Raw genomic sequence first — 22,270 nt, 5'->3', positions numbered from 1 at the left:
ACACACACACACACACACACACACACACACACACACACACACACACACACTAATAAATAAATTCAGCAAAGGAGAAAATACAGAAATAATTCCATTTACAATAGCATCAAAAATAATACGATTCTTAGGAATTAACCAAAGAGGTAAAAGATACACAATGAAAACTACAAAATATTGCTGAAAAAAAGAAATAAGTGGATACACATACCATGTTCATGGCTGAAAGACTTATTAAGATATCAATACTCCTCAAAGTGATCTACAAATTTAATGCAATTCCTATCAAAATCCCAATGATGATGTTTTCCAGAAATAGAAAAATAATCCTAAATTCATAAGGAATCTCAAGGGATCCCCAATAGCCAAAACAATCTTGAGGAGAGGGACAAAAAGTTGAAGGACTCCTACTTCTTGATTGCAAAACTTACTACAAAGCTACAATTATCAATACAGTGTGGTGCTGGTATAAAGTCAAACATATAGACAAATAGGTTAGAATAGAGAGTTCAGAAATAAAGCCTCACATATATGGTAAAATAATTTTTTGACAATCATGTCAAGAACATTTCTTAAAGAGGCAGTCTTTTTTACAAATGGTGCTGGGCAACAGGGTATTCACATGCAAAAGAATGAAATTGACCCTTAACACCCATATACAAGTACTAACTCAAAATGGATCAAAATCCTTAAATGTCAGATGTAAAACAATGAAACTCTTAGAAGACATATAAGAAAAGTATCACATCACAACACTGGATTTGGCAATGGTTTCTTGGATATGACACTAAAGGCACAGGTAATCAAAAAAAAAATAGACAAACTGTACTGCATAAAAATTTTAAAATTTTGTTCATGAAAAGATACTATCAACAGAGTAAAAAGGCAACTCAAGAAATAGAAGAAAATGTATGCAGATCACTTATAAAATATTAAAATCTAGAATATAGCAAATTCCTAAAACTTAACCAAAAAACATGATTTAAAATGGGCAAAGGACTTAAATAGACATTTCTCCAAAACATATATAAATAGGCAATTATCAAATGAGCATAAAAAATGCTCAACTAATTATTAGGGAAATGCCAATTAAAACCACAAGAAAATACTACATCATACCTATTAGAATGGCTAATATCAAATACAGTAGTCCTCCTTTATCCATGGGAGATATGTCCAAGACTCCTGAGTAAGATGCTTGAATAGTACTGAACTATATATATATATTTTTTCTATATGTAGATACCAAAAATAAAGTTATTTATAAATTGTGTACAGTAAGAGATCAATAACTAGTAAAATAATTGTACCAATATACCATAATAAAAATTATGTGAATAACTTTTCTCAAAATGCCTTATGTCGTACCCTATTCACCCTTCTTTAAGTGATGTTATGAGATGATAAACTAAATGCCTACTTGATGAGATGAAGTGAGGAGAATGGAATAGGCATTGTGACATAACGTTAGGCTACTGATCTTTTGGCACAAAGAAGCACTTTACAGCTTCTCTGGCATATATGAATTGCCAGTATCACTACTCTTACACTTTGGGGCCATTATTAAGTAAAATAAGAGTTACTTGAACAAAAGCACTGCGGTAACTGAGATAGCCAATCTGATGACTGAGATAGCTACTAAATGCCTAATGGGTGGGTAGTATACACAGGTGGGCAGGTGGTGTATACGGCATCGATATGCTGAACAAAGGACGATTCATGTTCTGCGCAAAACAGAGGACGGCATGAAATTTCATCATGCTACACAGAATGGTACACAATTTATAATTTATAAATTGTTTATTTACAGAATTTTAAGCAGTCAAAGATGACTTCAAGGGACCTGAGCTGGGAACATGGAGCTGCTATTGACTGGATAGCGAAAACTCAGAGCCAAGCAAGTTTAGGTGGGTAGCATCAAGGGGTCAGTTTTAAGTCTGAGATCCCCATTACATATCCAAATGTAAACAATGAATAGCTGTTTCATTATGAGCCTGGGGTTTAGGGGAAAGGTCCAAACTAGGATATCAATGTGAGAATCACTAGCACATAGATGGTACCTAAGGGGAGAGGAATACATTTTGATGACCAAGGACAAGAGTGTTGATATAAAAGAGGTCCAAGCCTTAATGGGTTGAGCCCTTAATGGGTTATAGAAATGAGGAAAATCAATAAAGGAGACTTAAAAGAAAGGTGAGAGAGGTAGAAGGAAAAATCACGTGAGCACAATATCCTACAAGCAAAGTGAACAAAATATTTGAAAGAAGAGAGGATGATTAACCATATTAAATGCTGCTGATGTCAAGTAAGGTAAGGACTAAGAAATGGCATTTGATTTTAAAAGGAACAGGTCATTTATAAACTTGATCACAACAGTTTCCCTAGAGTAATGGGAGCAAAAACCTGGTAGAGCGAGTTCAAGAGATAACAGGAGTCAAGAAACGGGACAGTTTGGATAACATCAAACATTTTATATACCAATGATTAAAAGATGTAACAGAGACCACTTTCTTTACAATGTAGGAATTCCAATTTCCTTCAAATCACCAGGAAATTTCTTCCTTTGCTACACAATTTTTCTATTATTATCATCGTTATATTTATACTTCAGGTTATTATAAGGGAGTGGTATAATTCTGGGGACAAAATATTAATAAGCATTTTATAAACTGAGAAACACAAGAAAAAATCAATTTTAAATACAAATAAATCTGCCCAAGAGACTAAAAGGAGGAGGGAGCACTCTAAATGTAAATGGCCGCATTCTTAACAGGCAAGTTTCTCAAGCTTGACCTTATACAGAGCCTCCCATAGAGCATAGCAAATCACAAAAGCACTCAAAGGTTTATAGCTTCCCTGACATCATCTCAGTTCTTCCCCATGTTCCCACATAACTTCTACAAGCTTCTCAGAAACCTCTTTTCCACCAGAGTGAAAAACAGCCTACAGAGTCTGGAAGACTTTGAAATAGAGAAGAAAAAAGCCTAATATTATGGGGTACAAAAAGTAGTGGATTTAGACATCCTTCCCACTTTTTTTCCTGTGATCAAATTCAACATATTTCCAAACTCTTCCATTTCCTTTTGCACAACTAAGTGAGCAGTCAAATTTCAATGAGGCTATTATACATTTTCCTTCTAAATTTCAGGGTACTCTAACCTTAACATACGTCATAATATTCCACATTATTTAAAAAGACAGAAATAATAAAGGTAATAACTTATAAACTGAAGAGATTAAATCTTATTTTCTACAGCTCTGTGGCATTAATATTGCAACTAAAAAGAATCAGCAATATAAGTGCACTCTCCATTTAATCCTGATATGTCAGATATGAAGGAAAAGTGGAAAGGAAAAAACAAACTTATTGTTCTAGTAACAACAGAAAAAAGATCACTTGGAAGATATTAAAAGTTTGGGATTTTTAAATGTGTCCAGTGATTGTTAATTTTGTCAAAGTCAAAACTGTTTAAAAAAACAAAAACAAACAAAAAACCCTCCTTGGAACAAGGTCTAAATAAACGTTTTGTCAAAACCTGGATTATTTCTTTTCTGTCTTATATAAAAAATGATTAAAAAAAAAAAAGACTAGACAATAAATTAGTACCTAATGCACCTATGATACTGTCACCCTTTTGCGTTTTTGGAATTTAGTAAAACTATATATTTTCCTTCATACATTTTAAAATTTCACAAGTAACTGTCTCAGTTAAGAATCCAGAAAGCTTAATCAGTTATTAAAATGGATACATTCTGCTCTATCTCCTAAACTCTACCAAGGTTCAAAATATTAAAACCTGAAGAAAATACATGAAAAAATAGTGTACTACATAAGCACAGTTTCCTAGTCTTCAAGTTTTAACCTTCAAAATACAGTCTTTGAGAAATAAAAACAACAATTCTCTAAAATGTAACATAGGTGAGAAATCAATTGAGAATGGAGTCTACTGCAGAGGAGATGAAAAAGAAACCTACAGAAAGTCTATATATATGTGCCATCCTTAACAGAGTGTAATTTTATGACAAATACAACACTTAGAAAATGTAGTGCTTAAAAGGAATTGATACCTTAGGAGATAATTTAAATACACTTTAAAATTTAAAGGATTCTGATATGTATTTCTTTTTATATAGTGAATAACCACCACCAAAATATCTGTATTTTTATATTTTCGAATATAGAAATTTGGATTATAATTTTACTTAAAGATAACTGCTACATCTAAAAGTAAAGCTCTATAAAATAAATTTATATTACCACCGATTACAATTACAAAACAAAAGGCACGAAATGGAAATAACATTTTTAAGAGCCTATTGAAAAATCCAGGCAAGATTTAAGATGTTAGTAACATCATTTCACTTTTTCTTGTATGACACTTTGCTTACATGTAACCTCTACTTTACTCTAACTTTGTTAAGTCCATTAATGAAAAGAGCTAGGAATTATATGAGCTGAAAATATACAAAGGAGAAAAGAAAGGGGACATTATTTTTAGTCTAACAGTTGCATTTGGGAAAACAAATCAGTAATTTTTAAAGGTACATATTAATGATTCAGGGCATGTCTATATATATTTAAAAATCAAAATATACAGTATTTTAGAATAAACCTAACAAAAAAAGACCAACATGAATAAAATCACTGCAGAACTATTAAAAAAAAAAAAAAACCCTGAAAACATGGAGGGATTTTCTGTTATTTAAAGTGCAGAATCAAAAATGGGAAGGGATTAATTCTTCCCAAATTTGTCTATAAACTGTATATAATTCTACCAGGATATTTGTGGGAGAAGGAAAAATGACAATGTTTTAAATAAAAAATTATTTTAAAAATTATACAAATAAGTGGGATTTATACTTGGATTACAAGGATAGTTTGACAGAAAAATCAACAGAATATGCCATATTTAAATGAATAAGAGAGGGGAAAAAAACATATGATCATCTCAATTGATACAGAAAAAGCATCTGACAAAAATTGATATCCTTTCCCAATAAAAACACACAACAAACTAGGACTAGAAAAAAAACTACCTCAACATAATAAAAGCCATATATGAAAATTCCAAACCTAACACCAGACACAATGGCAAAAGAATGCAAACTTTTCATCTAAGAACAAGAAGAAGTCACAATGCTTGCTTTTACAACTTCTATAAAATAGGGTTTGAACATTCTAGATAGAAAATTAGACAAGGAAAAAAATCCAAATTGGAGAGAAGAAAGATGATTTCTTTTTGCAGACAACAGGATCTTGTATGCAGAAAACTCTAAAATTTTCAGACTCAGAAAAAAACTGTTAGATTAAATAAATTCAGTAAAGTTGCGGGGTACACAATCGAAATGTTTTAAAAAGTTGCATTTCTAAACACTAACAATGAGCAATCTGAAAAGAAAATTAAAGAAACAATTCCATTTATAAAAGCATCAAAAATAATAACATATTTAGCAATCAACTTAACCAAAGAGGCAAAAAATGTGTATACTGAAAACAAGTTGATGAAAAAATTTAAAGACAAATAAATGGAAAGACATTCTGTGTTCATGGACTGGAAAACATTCTACCCAAATGGATTCTACCAAAAGAGGTCAATACAATCTATAGCAAAAGGTCAATGATAATTTTTGCAAAAATAGAAAAATCAATCTTAAAATTCATATAAAATCTCAAGGAAACCTAAACAGCCAAAATGATCTTCAAAAAGATGAGCAAAGTTGGAAGAATCACACTTCCTGATTTCAAACTTACTCATATGTAAAGCAACCAAAATAGTATGGTACCAGAATACAGACACAGAGAGACCAATGGAATCGAATACAGAACTCAAAAATAAATCCTCTATCTTGCCAAGGGGATCAAGAACATTCAATGAAAAAAAGTGTTTTCAATAAATGGTGCTAAGGGAAACTGGCTACTCACATGCAAAGAATGAAGTTAAATCCTTATCTTACACTGTATACAAAAATCAACTCGAGAGAGTTCTGGCCAAGATGGCAGAGTAGGTAAACCCTGTGTCTGCCTCCTCTCATGACCACATCAAAATTACAACTAAACCACAGAACAACCATAATTGGTAGTCACCTGAAGTCTAGCTGAACAGAAGTCCTACAACTGGGGACATAGAGGAGGCCACCTTAAGACCAGTGGGGGGTGATGATGTGGCATGGTCTGGTCCCCACACCCATCTGTGGCAGTTGAGAAATAGGAGAGATATCTTGGCTGCAAAGGTGCCCCCAGAGAAGCAAGAGGTCTCGGTCCCACACCAGGCTCCCCAGCGCTGGGGCAGCCACTCGAAATGTGCCAGGAACATACAAGGAGGAACTGGGTTGTATGGATTCAGGAGAGGACTGGAGGGGCAGTTTTCTCCCAGACAGAACTTCTGGCAGAATCTATGGTCTCTTTGTTGAGCCCTCCCACTCCCGGCATACAGAGGCAGGCAGCTGCCATAGCTGAGTCTCCAACAACCTGGCTAAAACTGGTGGCCTCGTCCTGGTGATTCCCTAAGACCCTGCCAGGCCCAAATTGCGAGCCCACTCAAGCCACCTCCAGTGGCTTTTTCATACAAATGGCCTGTCTTGGCTAACGCTGCAAACTGTCCTAAAATTGCTCAAGGTTCACAAAACCCAAACAAGCAATATCTGGCCTTGGCGTACCCTGTACCTTTTACTGAGCAACCCCAGGCCTGGCATTAGTGGTAGCCAGCCTCAGTTTCTGATTTGGCCTGTCAAGGCACCTTTAAGCCCAGCATAGACGGTAGCTATCTGTAGGTTAAATGGTAACTGGCCAGGTGGCCCCGGTGGCTGGCTTCTGACTGAGGAAGAGCACCACCAAGGGCTGCATCCAAGGAAGACACACCCAAAGGGCACCAGAGCCCTGCTAAAGCAAATCCCGCTCCATAGGGGGAGCCCTCTTACACAACAGCTCCTCCACTGTAGTCAATGGCAAGTCCTCACAATTAATCAACCCCAGGGTCAATCACTCCCACTGATACACAAATAGCAAAAAGGCTCAACTATAACAGGAGGGCACACACAACCCATACAAGGGACATACCAGGAGCACCTGGCTTAGGTGACCAGGGAAATTGCGCCACAGAGCCCAAGAGAACACCTACTACGAAAGGCCACTCAACTAAGACGAAGAGACATAGGAGCCCTACCTAATACACAGAAACAGACATGAGGAGGCAGCCAAAATGGAAGGCAAACAAACACGTCCCAAATGAAAGAACAGAACAAATATCTAGACAATTAACTAAACAAAAAACAAGCACTCTACCAGATGCAGAGTTCAAAATACTGGTTATTCAATGAAAGGCTATTCAATGAACTTAGAGAAAGAGTAGATGAAATCACTGAGAACTTTAACAAAGAGATAGAAAACATAAAAAAGAACCAGTCAGAAATGAAGACTATAATAACTGAAATGAAAAATACATTAGAGAGAATCAACAACAGATGAGATGAAGCAGATGACTGAACCAGTGTTTTAGAATATAAGGTAGCAGAAAACACCCAATCAGAACAGCAACAAGGAAAAAGAATCCCCCAAAATGAGGACAGTTTTAGGGACCTCTGAGACATCAAGCACACCAACATTCATATCAGAAGGGTACAAAAAGAGAGAGAGCAAGGAATTGAAAATCTATTTGAAGAAATAATGACAGAAAACTGCCCTAACCTGCTGAAGGAAAGAGACACAATGCCAAGAAGCTCAGAGTCCCCAAACAAATGAACCCAAAGAGGCTCACACCAAGACACAACATAATTAAAATACCGAAGGTTAAAGACAAAGAGAAAATCTTAAGAGCGACAAGAGAAAAGCGATTAGTTACCTACAAGGGAAGTCTCATAAGACTGTCAGATGATTTCTCAACAGAAACTTTGCAGGCCAGAAGGGATTAGCACAAAATATTAAAAATGATGAAAAGCAAGAGCTTACAACCAAGATTACTCTATCCAGCAAAGCTATCATTTAGAATCAAATGACAGATAAAGACAACAGAGAGCTAAAAGAGTTCATCAATACCAAACCAGTATTACAAGAAATGTTAGGAGGATTTCTTTAAGAAGAAAAAGAGGGAAAAAAAAAGAAAAAGAAAGAAAGAAAGAAAAATATAAATAATAAGATGGCAATAACTACGTATTTATCAATATTACTTTGAATGTAAATGGATTAAATGTTCTAATCAAAAGATATGGATGAGAAAACAAGACCCTCATACATGCTGCCTACAAGTCTCACTTCAGATCAAAAGACACACATGATGTAAAAAAGTAAAGGGATGGAAAAAGATACTTTCATAAATGGAAACAACAACAACAAAAGCTAGGGCAGCAATACTTTTACAAAACAGAGTTTAAAACAAAGGCTATACAAGAGACAAATAAGCATCCAGTAATCCTGTTTATCCGAACAAACCCAAAACACTAATTTGAAGGGATATGTGAATCCACATGTTCACTGCAGCATTCATTATTTACAGTAGCAAATATATGGCAGAAACCTGGGTGTCCATCAATGGATGAATGGTTAAAGAAGAGGTGGCACACATATACAATAGACTATTCCTCAGCCATTAAAAAAGGAATGGGGTCTTGCCATCTACAACAACATGGATAGACATGGAGGGTATTGTGCTGAGTGGAGTAAGAAAAAGACAGATGCCATATGATTTCACTTACATGTAAAATCTAAAGAGCAAAACGAACAAAACAGAAACCAACTTATGGATACCGAGAACATTTTGATGGTTGACAGATGATAGGGGAGTTGGGCAGTGAGTGAAAAAGGAGAAAGAATTAAGAAATACAAATTGGTAATTACAAAAGTCATGGGGATGTCAAATATAGCATAAGGGATGTGGTTAATAAGAAGTCGATAATATTGTACTATGTATGGTGTCAGATAGGTACTAGATTTATCAGGGTGATCACTTCATAAGTTATATAAATGTCTAATCACTACATTGTACACCTGAAACTAATACAATATTTCATAAAAACTGTAAAAATATTATTTAAAAAAATAAACTCAAAAGATATCAAAGAACTAAATGCAAAAGTTAAACTACAAAAGAAAACATACAATACAAAAGCTGGTCCTAGGTTTGGCGATAAATTCTTGGATATGACACTAGAAGCACAGACAAAAAGAAAAAAGAAAAACTGAACTGCATCAACATTAAAAATTCTTGTGTACCAAAAGACACTAACAAGACAGTGAAAAAGCAAACCACAGAATGAGAGAAATTACAAACTGTCTATCTGATAAAGGATTATATCCAGAATATATAAAAAACTAAACAACAAAAATCAACCTAATTTTAAAATAGGCGAAGGACCTGAATGAACATTTCTTCGACGATGTACAAATGTCCAATAGGTACATGAAAAGATGCTCAACGTCATTAATTATTAGGAAAATGCCAATCAAAACCACAATAATATAACAATTCACAGCCATTAAGATAGCTATTTTGAAAACACACACACACACACACACACACACACCACCACCACCACCACCACCACCACCACCACCCCCCCCCCCCCCAAAAGAAAATATCAAGTGTTGGCTAGGATGTGGAGAAATTGGAACTCATGTGTATTGCTGATGGGAATATAAAATGATGGCAGCCACTGAAGAAAACTGTATGGTGGTTCCTCAGAAAACTAAACAGAATTACCATATGATCTAGCAATTCTACTTGTGGACAGATATACCCAAGAGAACTGAAAGTACAAACCTGAAAAGATATTTGTACACCAATGTTCAAAGCAGCATTATTCATAATAGCCAAAAAGTAGAACAAGTTGTCAAGTGTCCAATAACGGATGAACACATAAACAAAATGTGGTATGTGCATGCAAGAGAATATTATTCGGTTATAAAAATGAATTTATGATCCTCGGATGAACCTTAAATAACATTACACTAAATTAAATAAGCCAGACACTAAAGGACAACTATTGTATGACTCTACTGACATGAAATATGGGCAAATTCAGAGACAGAAAGTAGATTAGAAGTGATCGGGGGCTAGGGTAAGGGGGAATGGAGAGTTATTAGTAAGTACAGAGTTTCTTTTTGGGATAACTTCAGCTGATAGGTAGTGGTAACAGTTGCATAAGAATGTGAATGTTCTCAATACCACTACACTACTCTTAAAAATGGTTAAAATGGTAAATCCTCTGTAATGTATATTTTGTAACAAAAAAAAAGTTTTTAAAAATCTAAATGCAATAATGTCCAACACATTTTTGAAAATGAAAAGTAAAAAACCGGTTTGGCTTAACAATTATTAAGATTCTATAAAATGCAACTAAAACACTCTGGTCCTGTGTTACAAGAAACAGATAAATGAAATATAGCAGAAAGTCCGTATTTATCAAAATATAGCAAAGATAAGACATTTCATATCAGTGTGGGGCAGTGAATGTTTAAAATATAATTTAGGGTTAAGAGGATTCCTTAGGCAAGACACAAAGGAAAAAAATTACTAACCCTATTAATGATTACCGAAGACATGAGGAGAAATGTAGTATGAACATTTAAAAACAGCAAAAGACTAGGAAAAACTTGTATCACATATTTAAAAAAGAAAAATCTTAAACATAAAGAGAGCCTATAGATCAGTAAAAAATTGAATCACAAAATGGGCCAAAATATGAACAGGCTATTTACATTTTTTAAAAAATAAAGGCTGATAAGTATATGAAACTCAAAAAACATAAATGCAAATTAAAGCAAAGTACCATTTTTTGGACAATCAGGCAAAGATTATGACTGACAACATCCAATACTGATAAGGATGTGAGAAAGCTGATGTTCTTATAAATGGCAGGTAAAAGCGTAAACAGGTACATCTCTGTGGAAATCAGTCTGTTGCTTCATCTACTTAATTTAATTATGTGCATGGACCAGGCCCTTTCATCTACCTTTAGAAATATTCATAAAGCTGGTAAACAAGTATTATGCTGTTTCTTTCACTCAACCACTCCCTAGATATTATCGCACATTTCTCGATCTGATAGTAAAATCTGGCCCTAATTTTCAAATTATTTTTCTTATTGTTTCTCCAATACAAACCCTCTGTGAAGCCAACTGGTTTGCTTTTCCTCATTCTATTCTCCCTACCCAAAGCATTTTACCCCTCTTCTCATATTCTAACTGCCAGTCACTCTCAGGGACTCAAAATGTTCTATTTTCTCAATAAACATATCCTTCAAATCTGTATTGCTCAATTCTGTGAATCCATACAGGTATCACTCCTTATTATTCATTAAGCATTTATGACAATATTTTACATTTGATTAAAGTTGTACACCTTAACAACATACAAGTCTTAAACAGTGCCTGGCGTATACTAGGTTCTCAAATATTTACTAAATAAAAGCATTTCAATATTTATTCATTCAATATTCACTGAAATGATAGTATATTTATTGATTATACTATCTCATTCACACAACCACTTTGTGGATGGTCAAGGCAAGTATCTATTACTCTAAAACTTCTATTCATTACTCTTTTACAGCTAGTTCTAATATGATTGCATATTTAGCCATTTATCAATTTCAGCTTTCTATATTTTAAGTCACATCACAGGTGCTTATAAAATTAAAATTATTGTATCTTCTTGCTGAATAAATTCTTTTATCATAAGCCCTGTTTATCTCAAATAATGCTTCTCGCCTTAAACAGTAACTTTAACATAGCCACATCAACTATCTTTAATTGCATGGAATTCTTTCCTCTCTTTAAATCCACTTTTAAGTATTCTGATGTTTTAGATGGATTTGTTGTAAACAGCAAATAGGTATGTTATTTGGGTTTTCTCCTTCAGCTTTGATAACCTGCCTCTTAATAGAAGCATTTAGTCAGTTTACATTTAAGTAATTACTGATATATTTGAGTTTAAATTGTATCATTTTGTTTTGTCTCACCTATGTTATGTTCTTTCTTTATCTCTCCTTCCTTGCCTTCCTTTAAATTTTTATTATTCCAGTTTTTCCCTTCTACTAGTCTAGATATTACACTGTATATTCTTTTAATGGCTATTCTAGAATAGCAGTGTCCAACAAAAATTTCTGCAATGATTGAAAGATCTGTGCTGTCTAAAACCATAGCCACTAGCTATATGTGGCAACTGAGAAGTTGAAATGTGGTTAGCGAAAATGAAGCATTGCTTTTTAATTTTACTAAATTTTAATTAATTTAAATTGCCACATGAAGCTAGTGGCCATGATGTTAATTAAAACTCCCACAGCTCTAAAATTTCCCACATTTTAGATTTCGCTGACTGCATCCTCATGATCTACTTTAACATGCTCTTCTACCCTCATATGTCCTGCAAATAGAAGCTTGATTATATTCAAGATCAATAATTTTTAGTAAAAATACTTCACTGGCTAGGCTGTGTACTTCCAAATATACTTATTAGGAGACTCGTAATGTGTGCTTGTAGTGATGCTCAGATGGATTACATATGAATGGGAGAAATGAGACTATGTATGCTTGCTCCTATCTTTGTAAAGAATCTCTAGAAAGACACTTGAATTATTAAAAGTGGTTATTTAAAAAGTGGCAAAGTAAACTGGGCTGATGAGGGCAGTGGTGAGAGTGAAATTCTGGATATAACTTTTATGTTGCCTTGGTACCTAAAAGAAACAATTTACAATAAAATAGAGACTTCTGGTCCTTGAACTCATACTCAAGATCAAAATATCTAGGTGTGAGATATAGAATATAGCACTTTAAGTATAGAGCTCTCCCCCGCCCTGCCCCCCCCCCCAAGATTTTCATGCACATTAAAACCCTATCCACTGGAAGACTGAAATGAATACGAGATTAAAGAAGTTGAAAATCACTGATAATAGTCATATATATGAGGTTCATCTGCATGCTCCACTGATCACTAAGAAATTACATACCTGGAATACATTAGTTTAATCTTTTCCAGAAATATCCCTCATCAAGTGTCACTATATAATCACAGCTTTGATTCTTAATTACAAAAAAGTTATTCATTTGCTATAATAATATTCATTGCCTTTAACAATAGTTGTATGTTAGTTACTTCTCCCTATATAACCTACCAGTTTCAAAATTTTCTGTCAGGAAAAGTTTCTCTTTAACAGTTTTAACAGTTTCTCTTTTTTCTCCCTGAAAAAAAGAACTACATGATCATTTTTTTGACCTGAGAAATGATTATTAAATAAAACTGATAAAATCAAAGCTGTTTTAATTAAAGGGGCTGAGGACTAGAATTAAGTACCTTCAGGTTTCTTCCTTTTTTCCTATACCCTCTGGCCTTCATTTTTCCAATGAACCCCAGAAAGCAATCCAAAAAGCCAGTAAGGCTTAGTGAAAATCACTTTGAAAGTTGATAACATTTTAATTCACCGCAATTCTCATTTGCTCTGAACACTAAAAATTCAGAAGTAAATTTAAAATATTGGTAGTTCTCTTTATAAGAGAACCAATGTAAAATGGTTTCCCTTAAAATGATTCACTTTAATATTAAAATATGATAACAGATTTTGAAAGTGAAGGCAATAAAACATTTTAGGGGATAAGCGAAAGACTATAAAATATGATCAATGTTTCATCGATGTGTTTTTGAAGAAGAAATATCAAAACAATAGTATGATGCTATTCAACACATTCAAACGGTTTAACAACTTTAAATTGTTTCACAGTTTAAATATCTTACCTAGTACTGTATTGCCTTGATGCTAAGATTCAATCTAAGGAATAAGAATTTAGAGAGGGAATAAATCTATTAATATACATAAAATCATTTTACATTAAATGGCAATGCATAACTTTATCCATATATTAACATACTACTTCCTCCTGATATTCCTCTGAACCTAAAGATATTTTCTGAATCTTAAACTCCTAACTTTGACAGATAGACTGGGTATTTCAGCTTCTAAGTGACAATCTTTCACGTGATTTAGTCACAAAGACTTCTCCTAGCTTTAAAAAATACTATGAATGCTGACTTAGTGTCTTTCTAATGCATATTCTACTGTTTCTATATTCTCTGGCATGTGACAAGAAATCATCTACATTTACAATACATAATTTTCATACTAATATGGAAAATACTAGACAACTGAAATGATGAAGCCAAATTCAACTTAAAATTTAAATACTTGCCATGATACCAATGTAAATAATCCCAACTAAGGAGATAATCAGATGAACAGATATCTTCACCACAGGTTTTAGGGAGTAACTGAACCCACACAAAGGGTTAGTAGCATAAAACTTTTCATAATAATAAGATACTATCTACATTTTCTATTCTTATTCTCTCATCAGTATACAGAGCAGTTTTCTATAGGCTACATATGTGATAGCATTGTTCTGACAGATAACTGAATTTGTGCTTGTATGTTCTAACTTCTCAATTTTAATTTTTAATACAGTAAAATTCGATATTAACTCACAAAAATCAAAGCTCTATGGAATAATCTGTAAGCGTTTAAAAGGATACTAAGACTAAAAGTTCTACATGACTAAGATCGCACACTTTGCAGACTACTACCAGTATATGCCACTTAATATTCTGCTTAGTGGTAAACAAGTCACTTTTGACATAAACTGTAGGTAAACTGTGCCTTAATTTCAGAAACATTATAAAGTGGAAAGTGTGTATCTTAAAATCAAAGAAAAGTGTCATTTCTAGATTCATGAATATTGTATAAACTACTGTTAAACTAGATTTCATTTTTCATGAACACAAATGGAATAACTAATACTTTATACACCATTTGATTCAATAAGAATCTGTTATCTCATTTCTCAAAACCATTTTCAACAAAAGAAATTATGTCTAAGATCAGTTTGACATTGGAAATTTTTTATCAGCAAATGAAATTCAAAAGGAAACAAAATGCATTTTACGATTTCATAAATAGTACAAAAGCGACAGTAATAATATTTTTAAAATTCCAGCAAAAGATTTACTAAAACCCCCCAACGGTTTTTAATAAATGATTAGAGAATTTTAAATTTCAAAGGATAGGAACAAGATTGAGAATGTCTGAATATCAGAGAATGGAGTTTAGCCTTTATCAGATAAGCAAAGGAAAAACTACAAAAGTGAGCTAAAGGGAAACTCGGGATGAGTAATCTGTTCACACTGAAAAGAACAGACTGGAAAAGGAAGAAACTTAAAAGTATAAATATCCCTAAATACATACCTGGAATAATGAAGGTGTGAACAAAGTGGTGGTACAAACCGAAAAAAACAGGTGGGGGAGGGTGGAGAGAGCAGACTGCATTTTGAAGGAAGAAATCTGTAGAATTTGGGTGGTGAATTCTAGGTGGTAAAAAGGTAAAGGATGAAGTAGATTTCAAGCCCAGATGAGACTTCAAAATAAGTGTCAAAAGGGGAACTGGCTTTACATGAAAATAAAAAATTACACTTTAGACTCATATCAGACTCAGATGGAGTGCATTCATAGAAAGACATCAAAGGTAGATCCAAACTAAAGGCCAATGCTTAAGTTGCAGATTTGTGAGTAATGAGTCAAAGTAGTACAGGTAATTCTCCAAAGCAAATAAGACTGAAAAACAAAACAAAACAAAACACAGTGAACAAAGTACTGAATCTCTAATACTAAACTAAGAAGATGGGAAGAACTGTAGTCAGGAAAGGAAGTCCCAAGAGGACTTGAATCATGAGGATACAATATAAAATCAAGAAAAAGCAAAGGTTTAGGAGAATATTTATTAAAGCAATATAAAGGACTTAAAAAAAAACTTTGAAAATCTGTAAATTACTAACCATCTGGAGAAGCAATATCTGATTTCCGAAAATTAATTTGAACTATACGGTATTTTTACCAAAAAATTACATGTAGCCAATCAAAACTTCCAAGTGCATGAAGAAACATACACCGAATTACTTCAAGGCCCAATATTGTTTCCTTGGAATATTTATTTTATACCTCAATTAGTCCAACCATAAAAATACAAATATTATGAACTCATCTTGATTCATCCAAAAGAAACAGAAATCATGTAATTTACATAGGAGAATTGTGGTCCTTGTAATGAAACACAATAGGTATGTTATTATGAAAAGTTTCATTAAGTCAGAATTAAAAGTTTCTAGGGCAAATGTGAAATTTAATTTTGCTTAATAAATGCTTCAATTCCAAGACCTTACAAGTAAAAACTATTAACTTCACAATTCTAGAATTACAGAATAGGAAAAACTCTGGATCTAGATCAATTCTAGACCATTCATATTGACTTGATAAATGAAAAAACTGAGGCCCCAAATATAAATCAAGTAAAACGTTAAAAGTATTTTTGAGAAATGTTTCAATGAAAACTAAGGTCTTTTAAGTGATCAGTTATATATATTTACACAAACTTATATACAATTCCTATTTATTCAAACTAATTTCAAAAGGTAGTACTAATATCAGTTGTGTTAAGCTGGTTTGAACGAATATAGATGAAAAAACTATACCTGAAATATGTAATCTGTTAAAAATATATATATAATTCAAAATTCTTATTAATTCCAAAGGTCTACTATCCAACAAATTCCAAAAGACAGATTATAATATAGTCATACTTTTCATTAAAAAGACTGAAGGTTTATACTTATAGGTTTAAGCATTTATCTACTGTGCTCAAATTCAATAACAGAATTGCTATATGGACTAGACCATGTTATATAACCTTACAATTTTAGCAATATGTCTAACCAAACAATAAATGGATAATAAGCTGTTTTCTACTAATCGATCGTATATTTTACAATTATATTAATAAGGTTCTACATTATAAGATGGAAATAAATTAATATTTTCATCAATGGGTTTACTAGAATAATTTTATAGAATAGCTAAGGTGTAAAATAAAATATAAATCCTACATGAAAAGGTTCTATACAGTTAGATAATCAGGGATTGTTGGCATTTTAAAACATTTCAATTTTTAGTAAATAACAATCTTTTTTTTTTTACAAGAAACAATCTTAAAATGAAGGTATATTGTATAACCCTTAAAACTGATGATTTAAAAATTTATATCAAATAAGTTTGTTAAAAATCCACATTAAAAAAACTATTAGGAAATCCCTGTACATTGTTGGTGAGATTACAAATCGGTACAGCCACTATGAAAACTATATGGAGGCTCCTCAAAAAATTAAAAATAGAGCTACCATATGATCTAGAAATTCCATTTTAGTTATATATCTGATGATGAAATTGCTATTTAAAAACATCAGAATTAGTTTTTAAATAACAATTTCTCATCTCAAACTCTTCCAACTAGATGTTTTGTAGTTCAAAATCTGTTGGATTTTATAAAGTTAAATAGAGCATTTATTATGGTAGTGAGTACAGTTAATATAGTATACGTATTATATGTATATTGTATGTAAAAATGCCTATATTGTATGTAAATCTGGAGTTTAGAGCAGCACTCTAAAATTAAGCACATTAATATTTCTCCTACAAAACAAAAATATTCAGTCAATATTTGGTTCTAAAATTAAAAAAAAAAAAAAGTTCAGTCATTCAGGTTTTCTGGATGAATCATTAAAAACATTTCTGGTACCAGAACTTCAGATAAGGAATAGCATATCTATAGTTACTTATCTGGTCAACACTGACATAGAGGAGAAACATACAACATTTATGGTATCTAATCTAAAAAGTAAAGGTTGTCATTTCTTATTAATTTCTGAAATATTAATGATACCTCTTTCCTGAAATTTCTTTTTAACTCTAAGGGGTTTATAGCACACTTCCTGACATAAAAAATTCAAATTTTATTTATTTTTAATTACTTAGATATTTGTTTTATATACATTAGTTTTTCAAAGCTTTGGGATACACCTGTACACAATAAAGCAGAACATATCACCCTTCTTGAAAATCATCACTGAAGTTATTCAAAATTTATATAAGTCTAATGTCTTAACATTAAACAACAAGGCAAAAGGGTCAAGAAAACACCTTTCTTTCATATTAGTTCCAAAAAAATGTAATGAAATATTACCATATCAGCTAACATGTTTTTGGTTCCAAAGAAGAGAAAAACCAACAAAAACAAACATAAATTTACCTATTCTTCCATGATGAAAAATCCCATAAAGTGAAAAATTCAACAGGCTTCAGAAAACAATTTGATTAGCCACAGTTTTTCTGTTGACTTTTCAACTTTATTAGCCTCTGTATGTCAGCTTTGTCAGCAGAAAAATAGCTGTGGAAATTTCAGATTCATACCCACCCAATACTATCCTTGACTTCATTCTGATTGGACCAATTTAGGGTATGCACTCATCATTGTAGCTAGAGAGTTCACATCACTGATTGGCTTAGGAGTGCATGGCCCACCCTTTAGTCAAAGCACACCATAAATAATGGATACTGGGGAAGTAACCACTAAGGTAACACAATGTCACAGAACAAAAAAAAGATTCAAATTAAGAATAAATAGTAACAGATTACTGAGATGGTTAGTATGGATTATCATATTCAAGAAATATATGATATTCACTCACTTATTTACCATTCCGTGAATACTTACTTAACACTTAAGTAAATGCTAGGCACTGTACTTAAATATGCAAAGGAGAAAAACTGAGTATGAGTTTAAATGATGAATATATTCTTTGTACAAAATTTGAAATTGTCAAACATAATATATTAAATCTATAAACAGAAAAACAGCTTATATTCTTTCAATTACACTGAAATAACTAGATTTTTTCCCTACTTTTAAATATGATGACATCCCTATATGAATGAATGTAAGAACATAATTCACATGATAAAAACATCTTTAGTCCAATTACCCTGATAAAAGAAGAAATTCTCTATCTTAAATTGATGGAATCAAAATATGTGCCAGAATGTATATATGACAGGTCAAAAAGTGAAAAAAAAAAAAACTTCCTTTTTTTAATTTTACACAGAAACATACAATCTACACCATTTACTGGATGACTGATTACCTTCTTTTAAAATCAGCTGGTGGTTAAAAGTGCACAATTTATGTGCCATAGCTGCAACTTACATACTCATTTTCTTGCACCTAAGTCTTTAGGACTAATAACAACAAATTCAAGACAGGGCAAAACAGTTTGTGTATTTAAACCAAACATAAAAGTACTTCTACCTACCAGCTAAACCAATTTTCCCTATGGTCAACTTATCCAGGTCATCCTGACCAATAAAGTAAAAATCATTCATTCACTCATGAAACATTTTGTGAATAAATCAGAAAATAGCATTATTAGTACTGCAAGACTATGTTATAAATTTCAGACTTATCTAAAAAATTATCCTAACAAAACTTACAAGGGAGTCAAAAGTTACCAACTCAAAATGAAACTTCAATGAAGAGACAGAAACAGGAAGAACTAAAATTGGAAAAAAACTTCCTTATAAACAAATCAATCATAAATCGCTTTAAATTTTCTACACATGAATATTTTATATTTAAGACATATGTAAATTAACTTTTTATTTGCAGGTATGCAGTTTAGAACAGTTTAAGATCGCATTCTAAGGCCGGCTACTCCTTACTAAATGACCATAAGAAAATTCCCCCAAATAAAAGCAAATTTATGTGTTTGAACTATGAAACAATAGAATTTTTTTGTTCCCTTGGATATTAAAAAAAAACCTGATACTTTTTTTTAAAATTCTCACATTTCAGACAAGGTAGGCTTGAAACAATGTTGTAATTACTCTAAGCATCAAGGGAAGGTAGGTGGGCAAATGACTGGATGGATAATAAATAAATAAATAGCTAAACGGTTATGAAAGTAAGTAAAACAAAGAATAAATCAATTTTTGCTCTTCAGTATAACAATATTCAACATTATGTAACAGTACTTTTCAACTACCCGCTTTCCTTTCATAATACTATCAATCTTCCAGAAAAGTTCCTCAAAAAGTACAGCAGTAACAACTTTCAACATATATACCAAAGTAAAAACCTTCCTAAATGATGGGGCTAAAAAAAGAATTCACATGCGGAGGACTCATAATACACTTTACATATTTCAACTTCTTCAATAACTTGGTCCTAAATAAAAGGGGTTCAAAAAGTCTTTTGTTGGTTAACGTAATTCTAATAGATAACCCAGGCTTTCAAGCCATTTTTTAAAAGTCACCAACGAAATAGGTAAAAATTATCCAAGCATAATTTAGTAAAAATTCTACATTAAACTTATTTACTTAAGAGGTCAGAGAGTGATATCACTAAAACTCTTGGCATGAAAAAATACAAATGATTTTAGCCTAATTTATTTTTATCAAATCATATATGATCCTATTGTAAAAGAGTATTTTTGCTACCATGGTGTGGTGGGCAGAAAAATGCACCCTCTCCCCCCAGATGCTTATGTTCTGACAAAACCTGTAACTTTGTTATATTATATGGCAAAAGAGAATTAAGGTTCAGATTAATTAAAGTTGTTAATTAGCAGATGGGGAGATTATCCTGGATTATCCTGGTGGGCCCAATATGATCACAAGGGTATTTAAAAGTGGAAGGATTAGCAGAAGAGTCAGAGGGAGACATGGCTACAGAAGAATGGTCAGAGAGATACAATGTTGCTGGCTTTTAAGAAAGAAGAGTCATGAGAGAAGTAATGTGGACTACTCCTGAAAGCTGGAAAAGGGGGTAAGGGGGAATGGATTTCCCCTGGAATATCCAGAAAAGAACAGAGTTCTATCACTCCTTGATTTTAGCCCACCAAAACTCATGTTAGACTTGTCATCTCCAGAACTGTAAGATAATCATGTTGTATTATTTAAACTACAATGTTAGTTAACAGCCATCATAGGAAATTAATGCACATGGCAATTCCTCATACATAGACCCAAAAGAAGAATAATTAACTTCTGAGACAAAGTATTCCCTAAACTACTTTCAAGTTTGGATAGTTATTTTTCCAAACATGTACCATAAATACGTACAGCTAAGATTCTTAATAAGTTTGCTGATACTAAACTGTTCCAAGCTTTATTAATTTAGGAAATATGGATGTAAAAAACACATAGGAAAGTCTGGGAGTAACTCTAACACTGTATGTTCTAGGCTAAAAAAACTCAGATGACACTATAGGAACAAAATTTTCAAATAAAGATTCTTAGATAAAGGAAAACTGTCAAAGGTTCACATAGTTATGATTGAAAACAATTTTTTCTTTGAGGTAATATCTGAATATAATGAATGCACAGACATTAAGTGTACAATTCAATAAGTTCTGACATATTATACACCCCTGTAACTAACAGTCAAGATATAAAACATTTCTATCACCTGAGAAACCTTCCTCCTTTTCTTTCCAGTCAATTCCCATCATCCAAATATACTTTCCATTTTTCAATATCCAGATTAATACCTTGTCTTTTACAAACATGATATATGTAAATCCCTCTTTATATCATTTAAATTTCCATGTAAGAAAGTTTTTAAAATATTTAACTTTGATAATTGTCACCAATAATATTCATAATTTAAAACTATTTCCTAATTTTCATGTATCTACTAAAATAAGATAGTATGGGAAACAAAAAATTATTCCATGTTTGACTTTAAATAATATTAAAATGCTTAACTGTAATGCAACTAACTTCTACATAAAAGCCAAAACAATTTCATACCAGAGTAAAAGGAGAAATAAATGCAGCATATGCCTTTTACACAAAAGTTATTGAGTTGCCACGACTGTAGAACACTTAAGAACCTCTTTTTAAGGAAGATTCTCTTTATCAGTTCAAAGAGAACAACCATCAATAAATTTTCAAAATTACCTTTATTCTGCTTGTTTCCTAACAGAAATACCTATTAGCAAAACTAACCTATTTTGCAGTATCAAGTCAACATTGATACATGCTGCATGACACCACACCATTAATATAGCAATGAAACTAGGTTTTACGAAGCACAAAGAAACTCCAACAAAAATATTAAAATAGGTATGCACATGTATAGATAGTAAAGTGAATCTGGAAATGTAAAACTGCATACACACACAGAAAAAAATATTCTCAAGTTTGAAATTTTCAGTGAAAATTAAATGCCCCAGATGCTACCAATAAATTTCACGGATTATGTATCCGTAAACTAACCTTGGGAAGCTTAGTCAATGTATTGCCTCTCTACTACACCCCCTTAGCTCCGACCTGTCCCCCAATGAAAATGGCTTGGAACACTGACAGAGTATATCTCGTTCAAAATCGTACACATTCTATATTCCTGAAAGAA

At 32.5% G+C, this 22,270-nt stretch overlaps 1 protein-coding gene across 5 annotated transcripts in view; it reads right to left on the bottom strand.

Moving 5' to 3' along the window:
* JMJD1C (jumonji domain containing 1C) overlaps nucleotides 1-22,270 on the bottom strand; it is a 302,235-nt gene that overhangs the window by 234,271 nt on the left and 45,694 nt on the right. The window lies entirely within an intron of this gene.

Source organism: Pteropus alecto, unplaced genomic scaffold (assembly GCF_000325575.1).
Source record: "Pteropus alecto unplaced genomic scaffold, ASM32557v1 scaffold155, whole genome shotgun sequence".
NCBI lineage: Eukaryota > Metazoa > Chordata > Mammalia > Chiroptera > Pteropodidae > Pteropus > Pteropus alecto.
The sequence above is the reverse complement of the archived record's forward strand: the minus strand, read 5'-3'. Positions and strand labels throughout refer to the sequence as shown.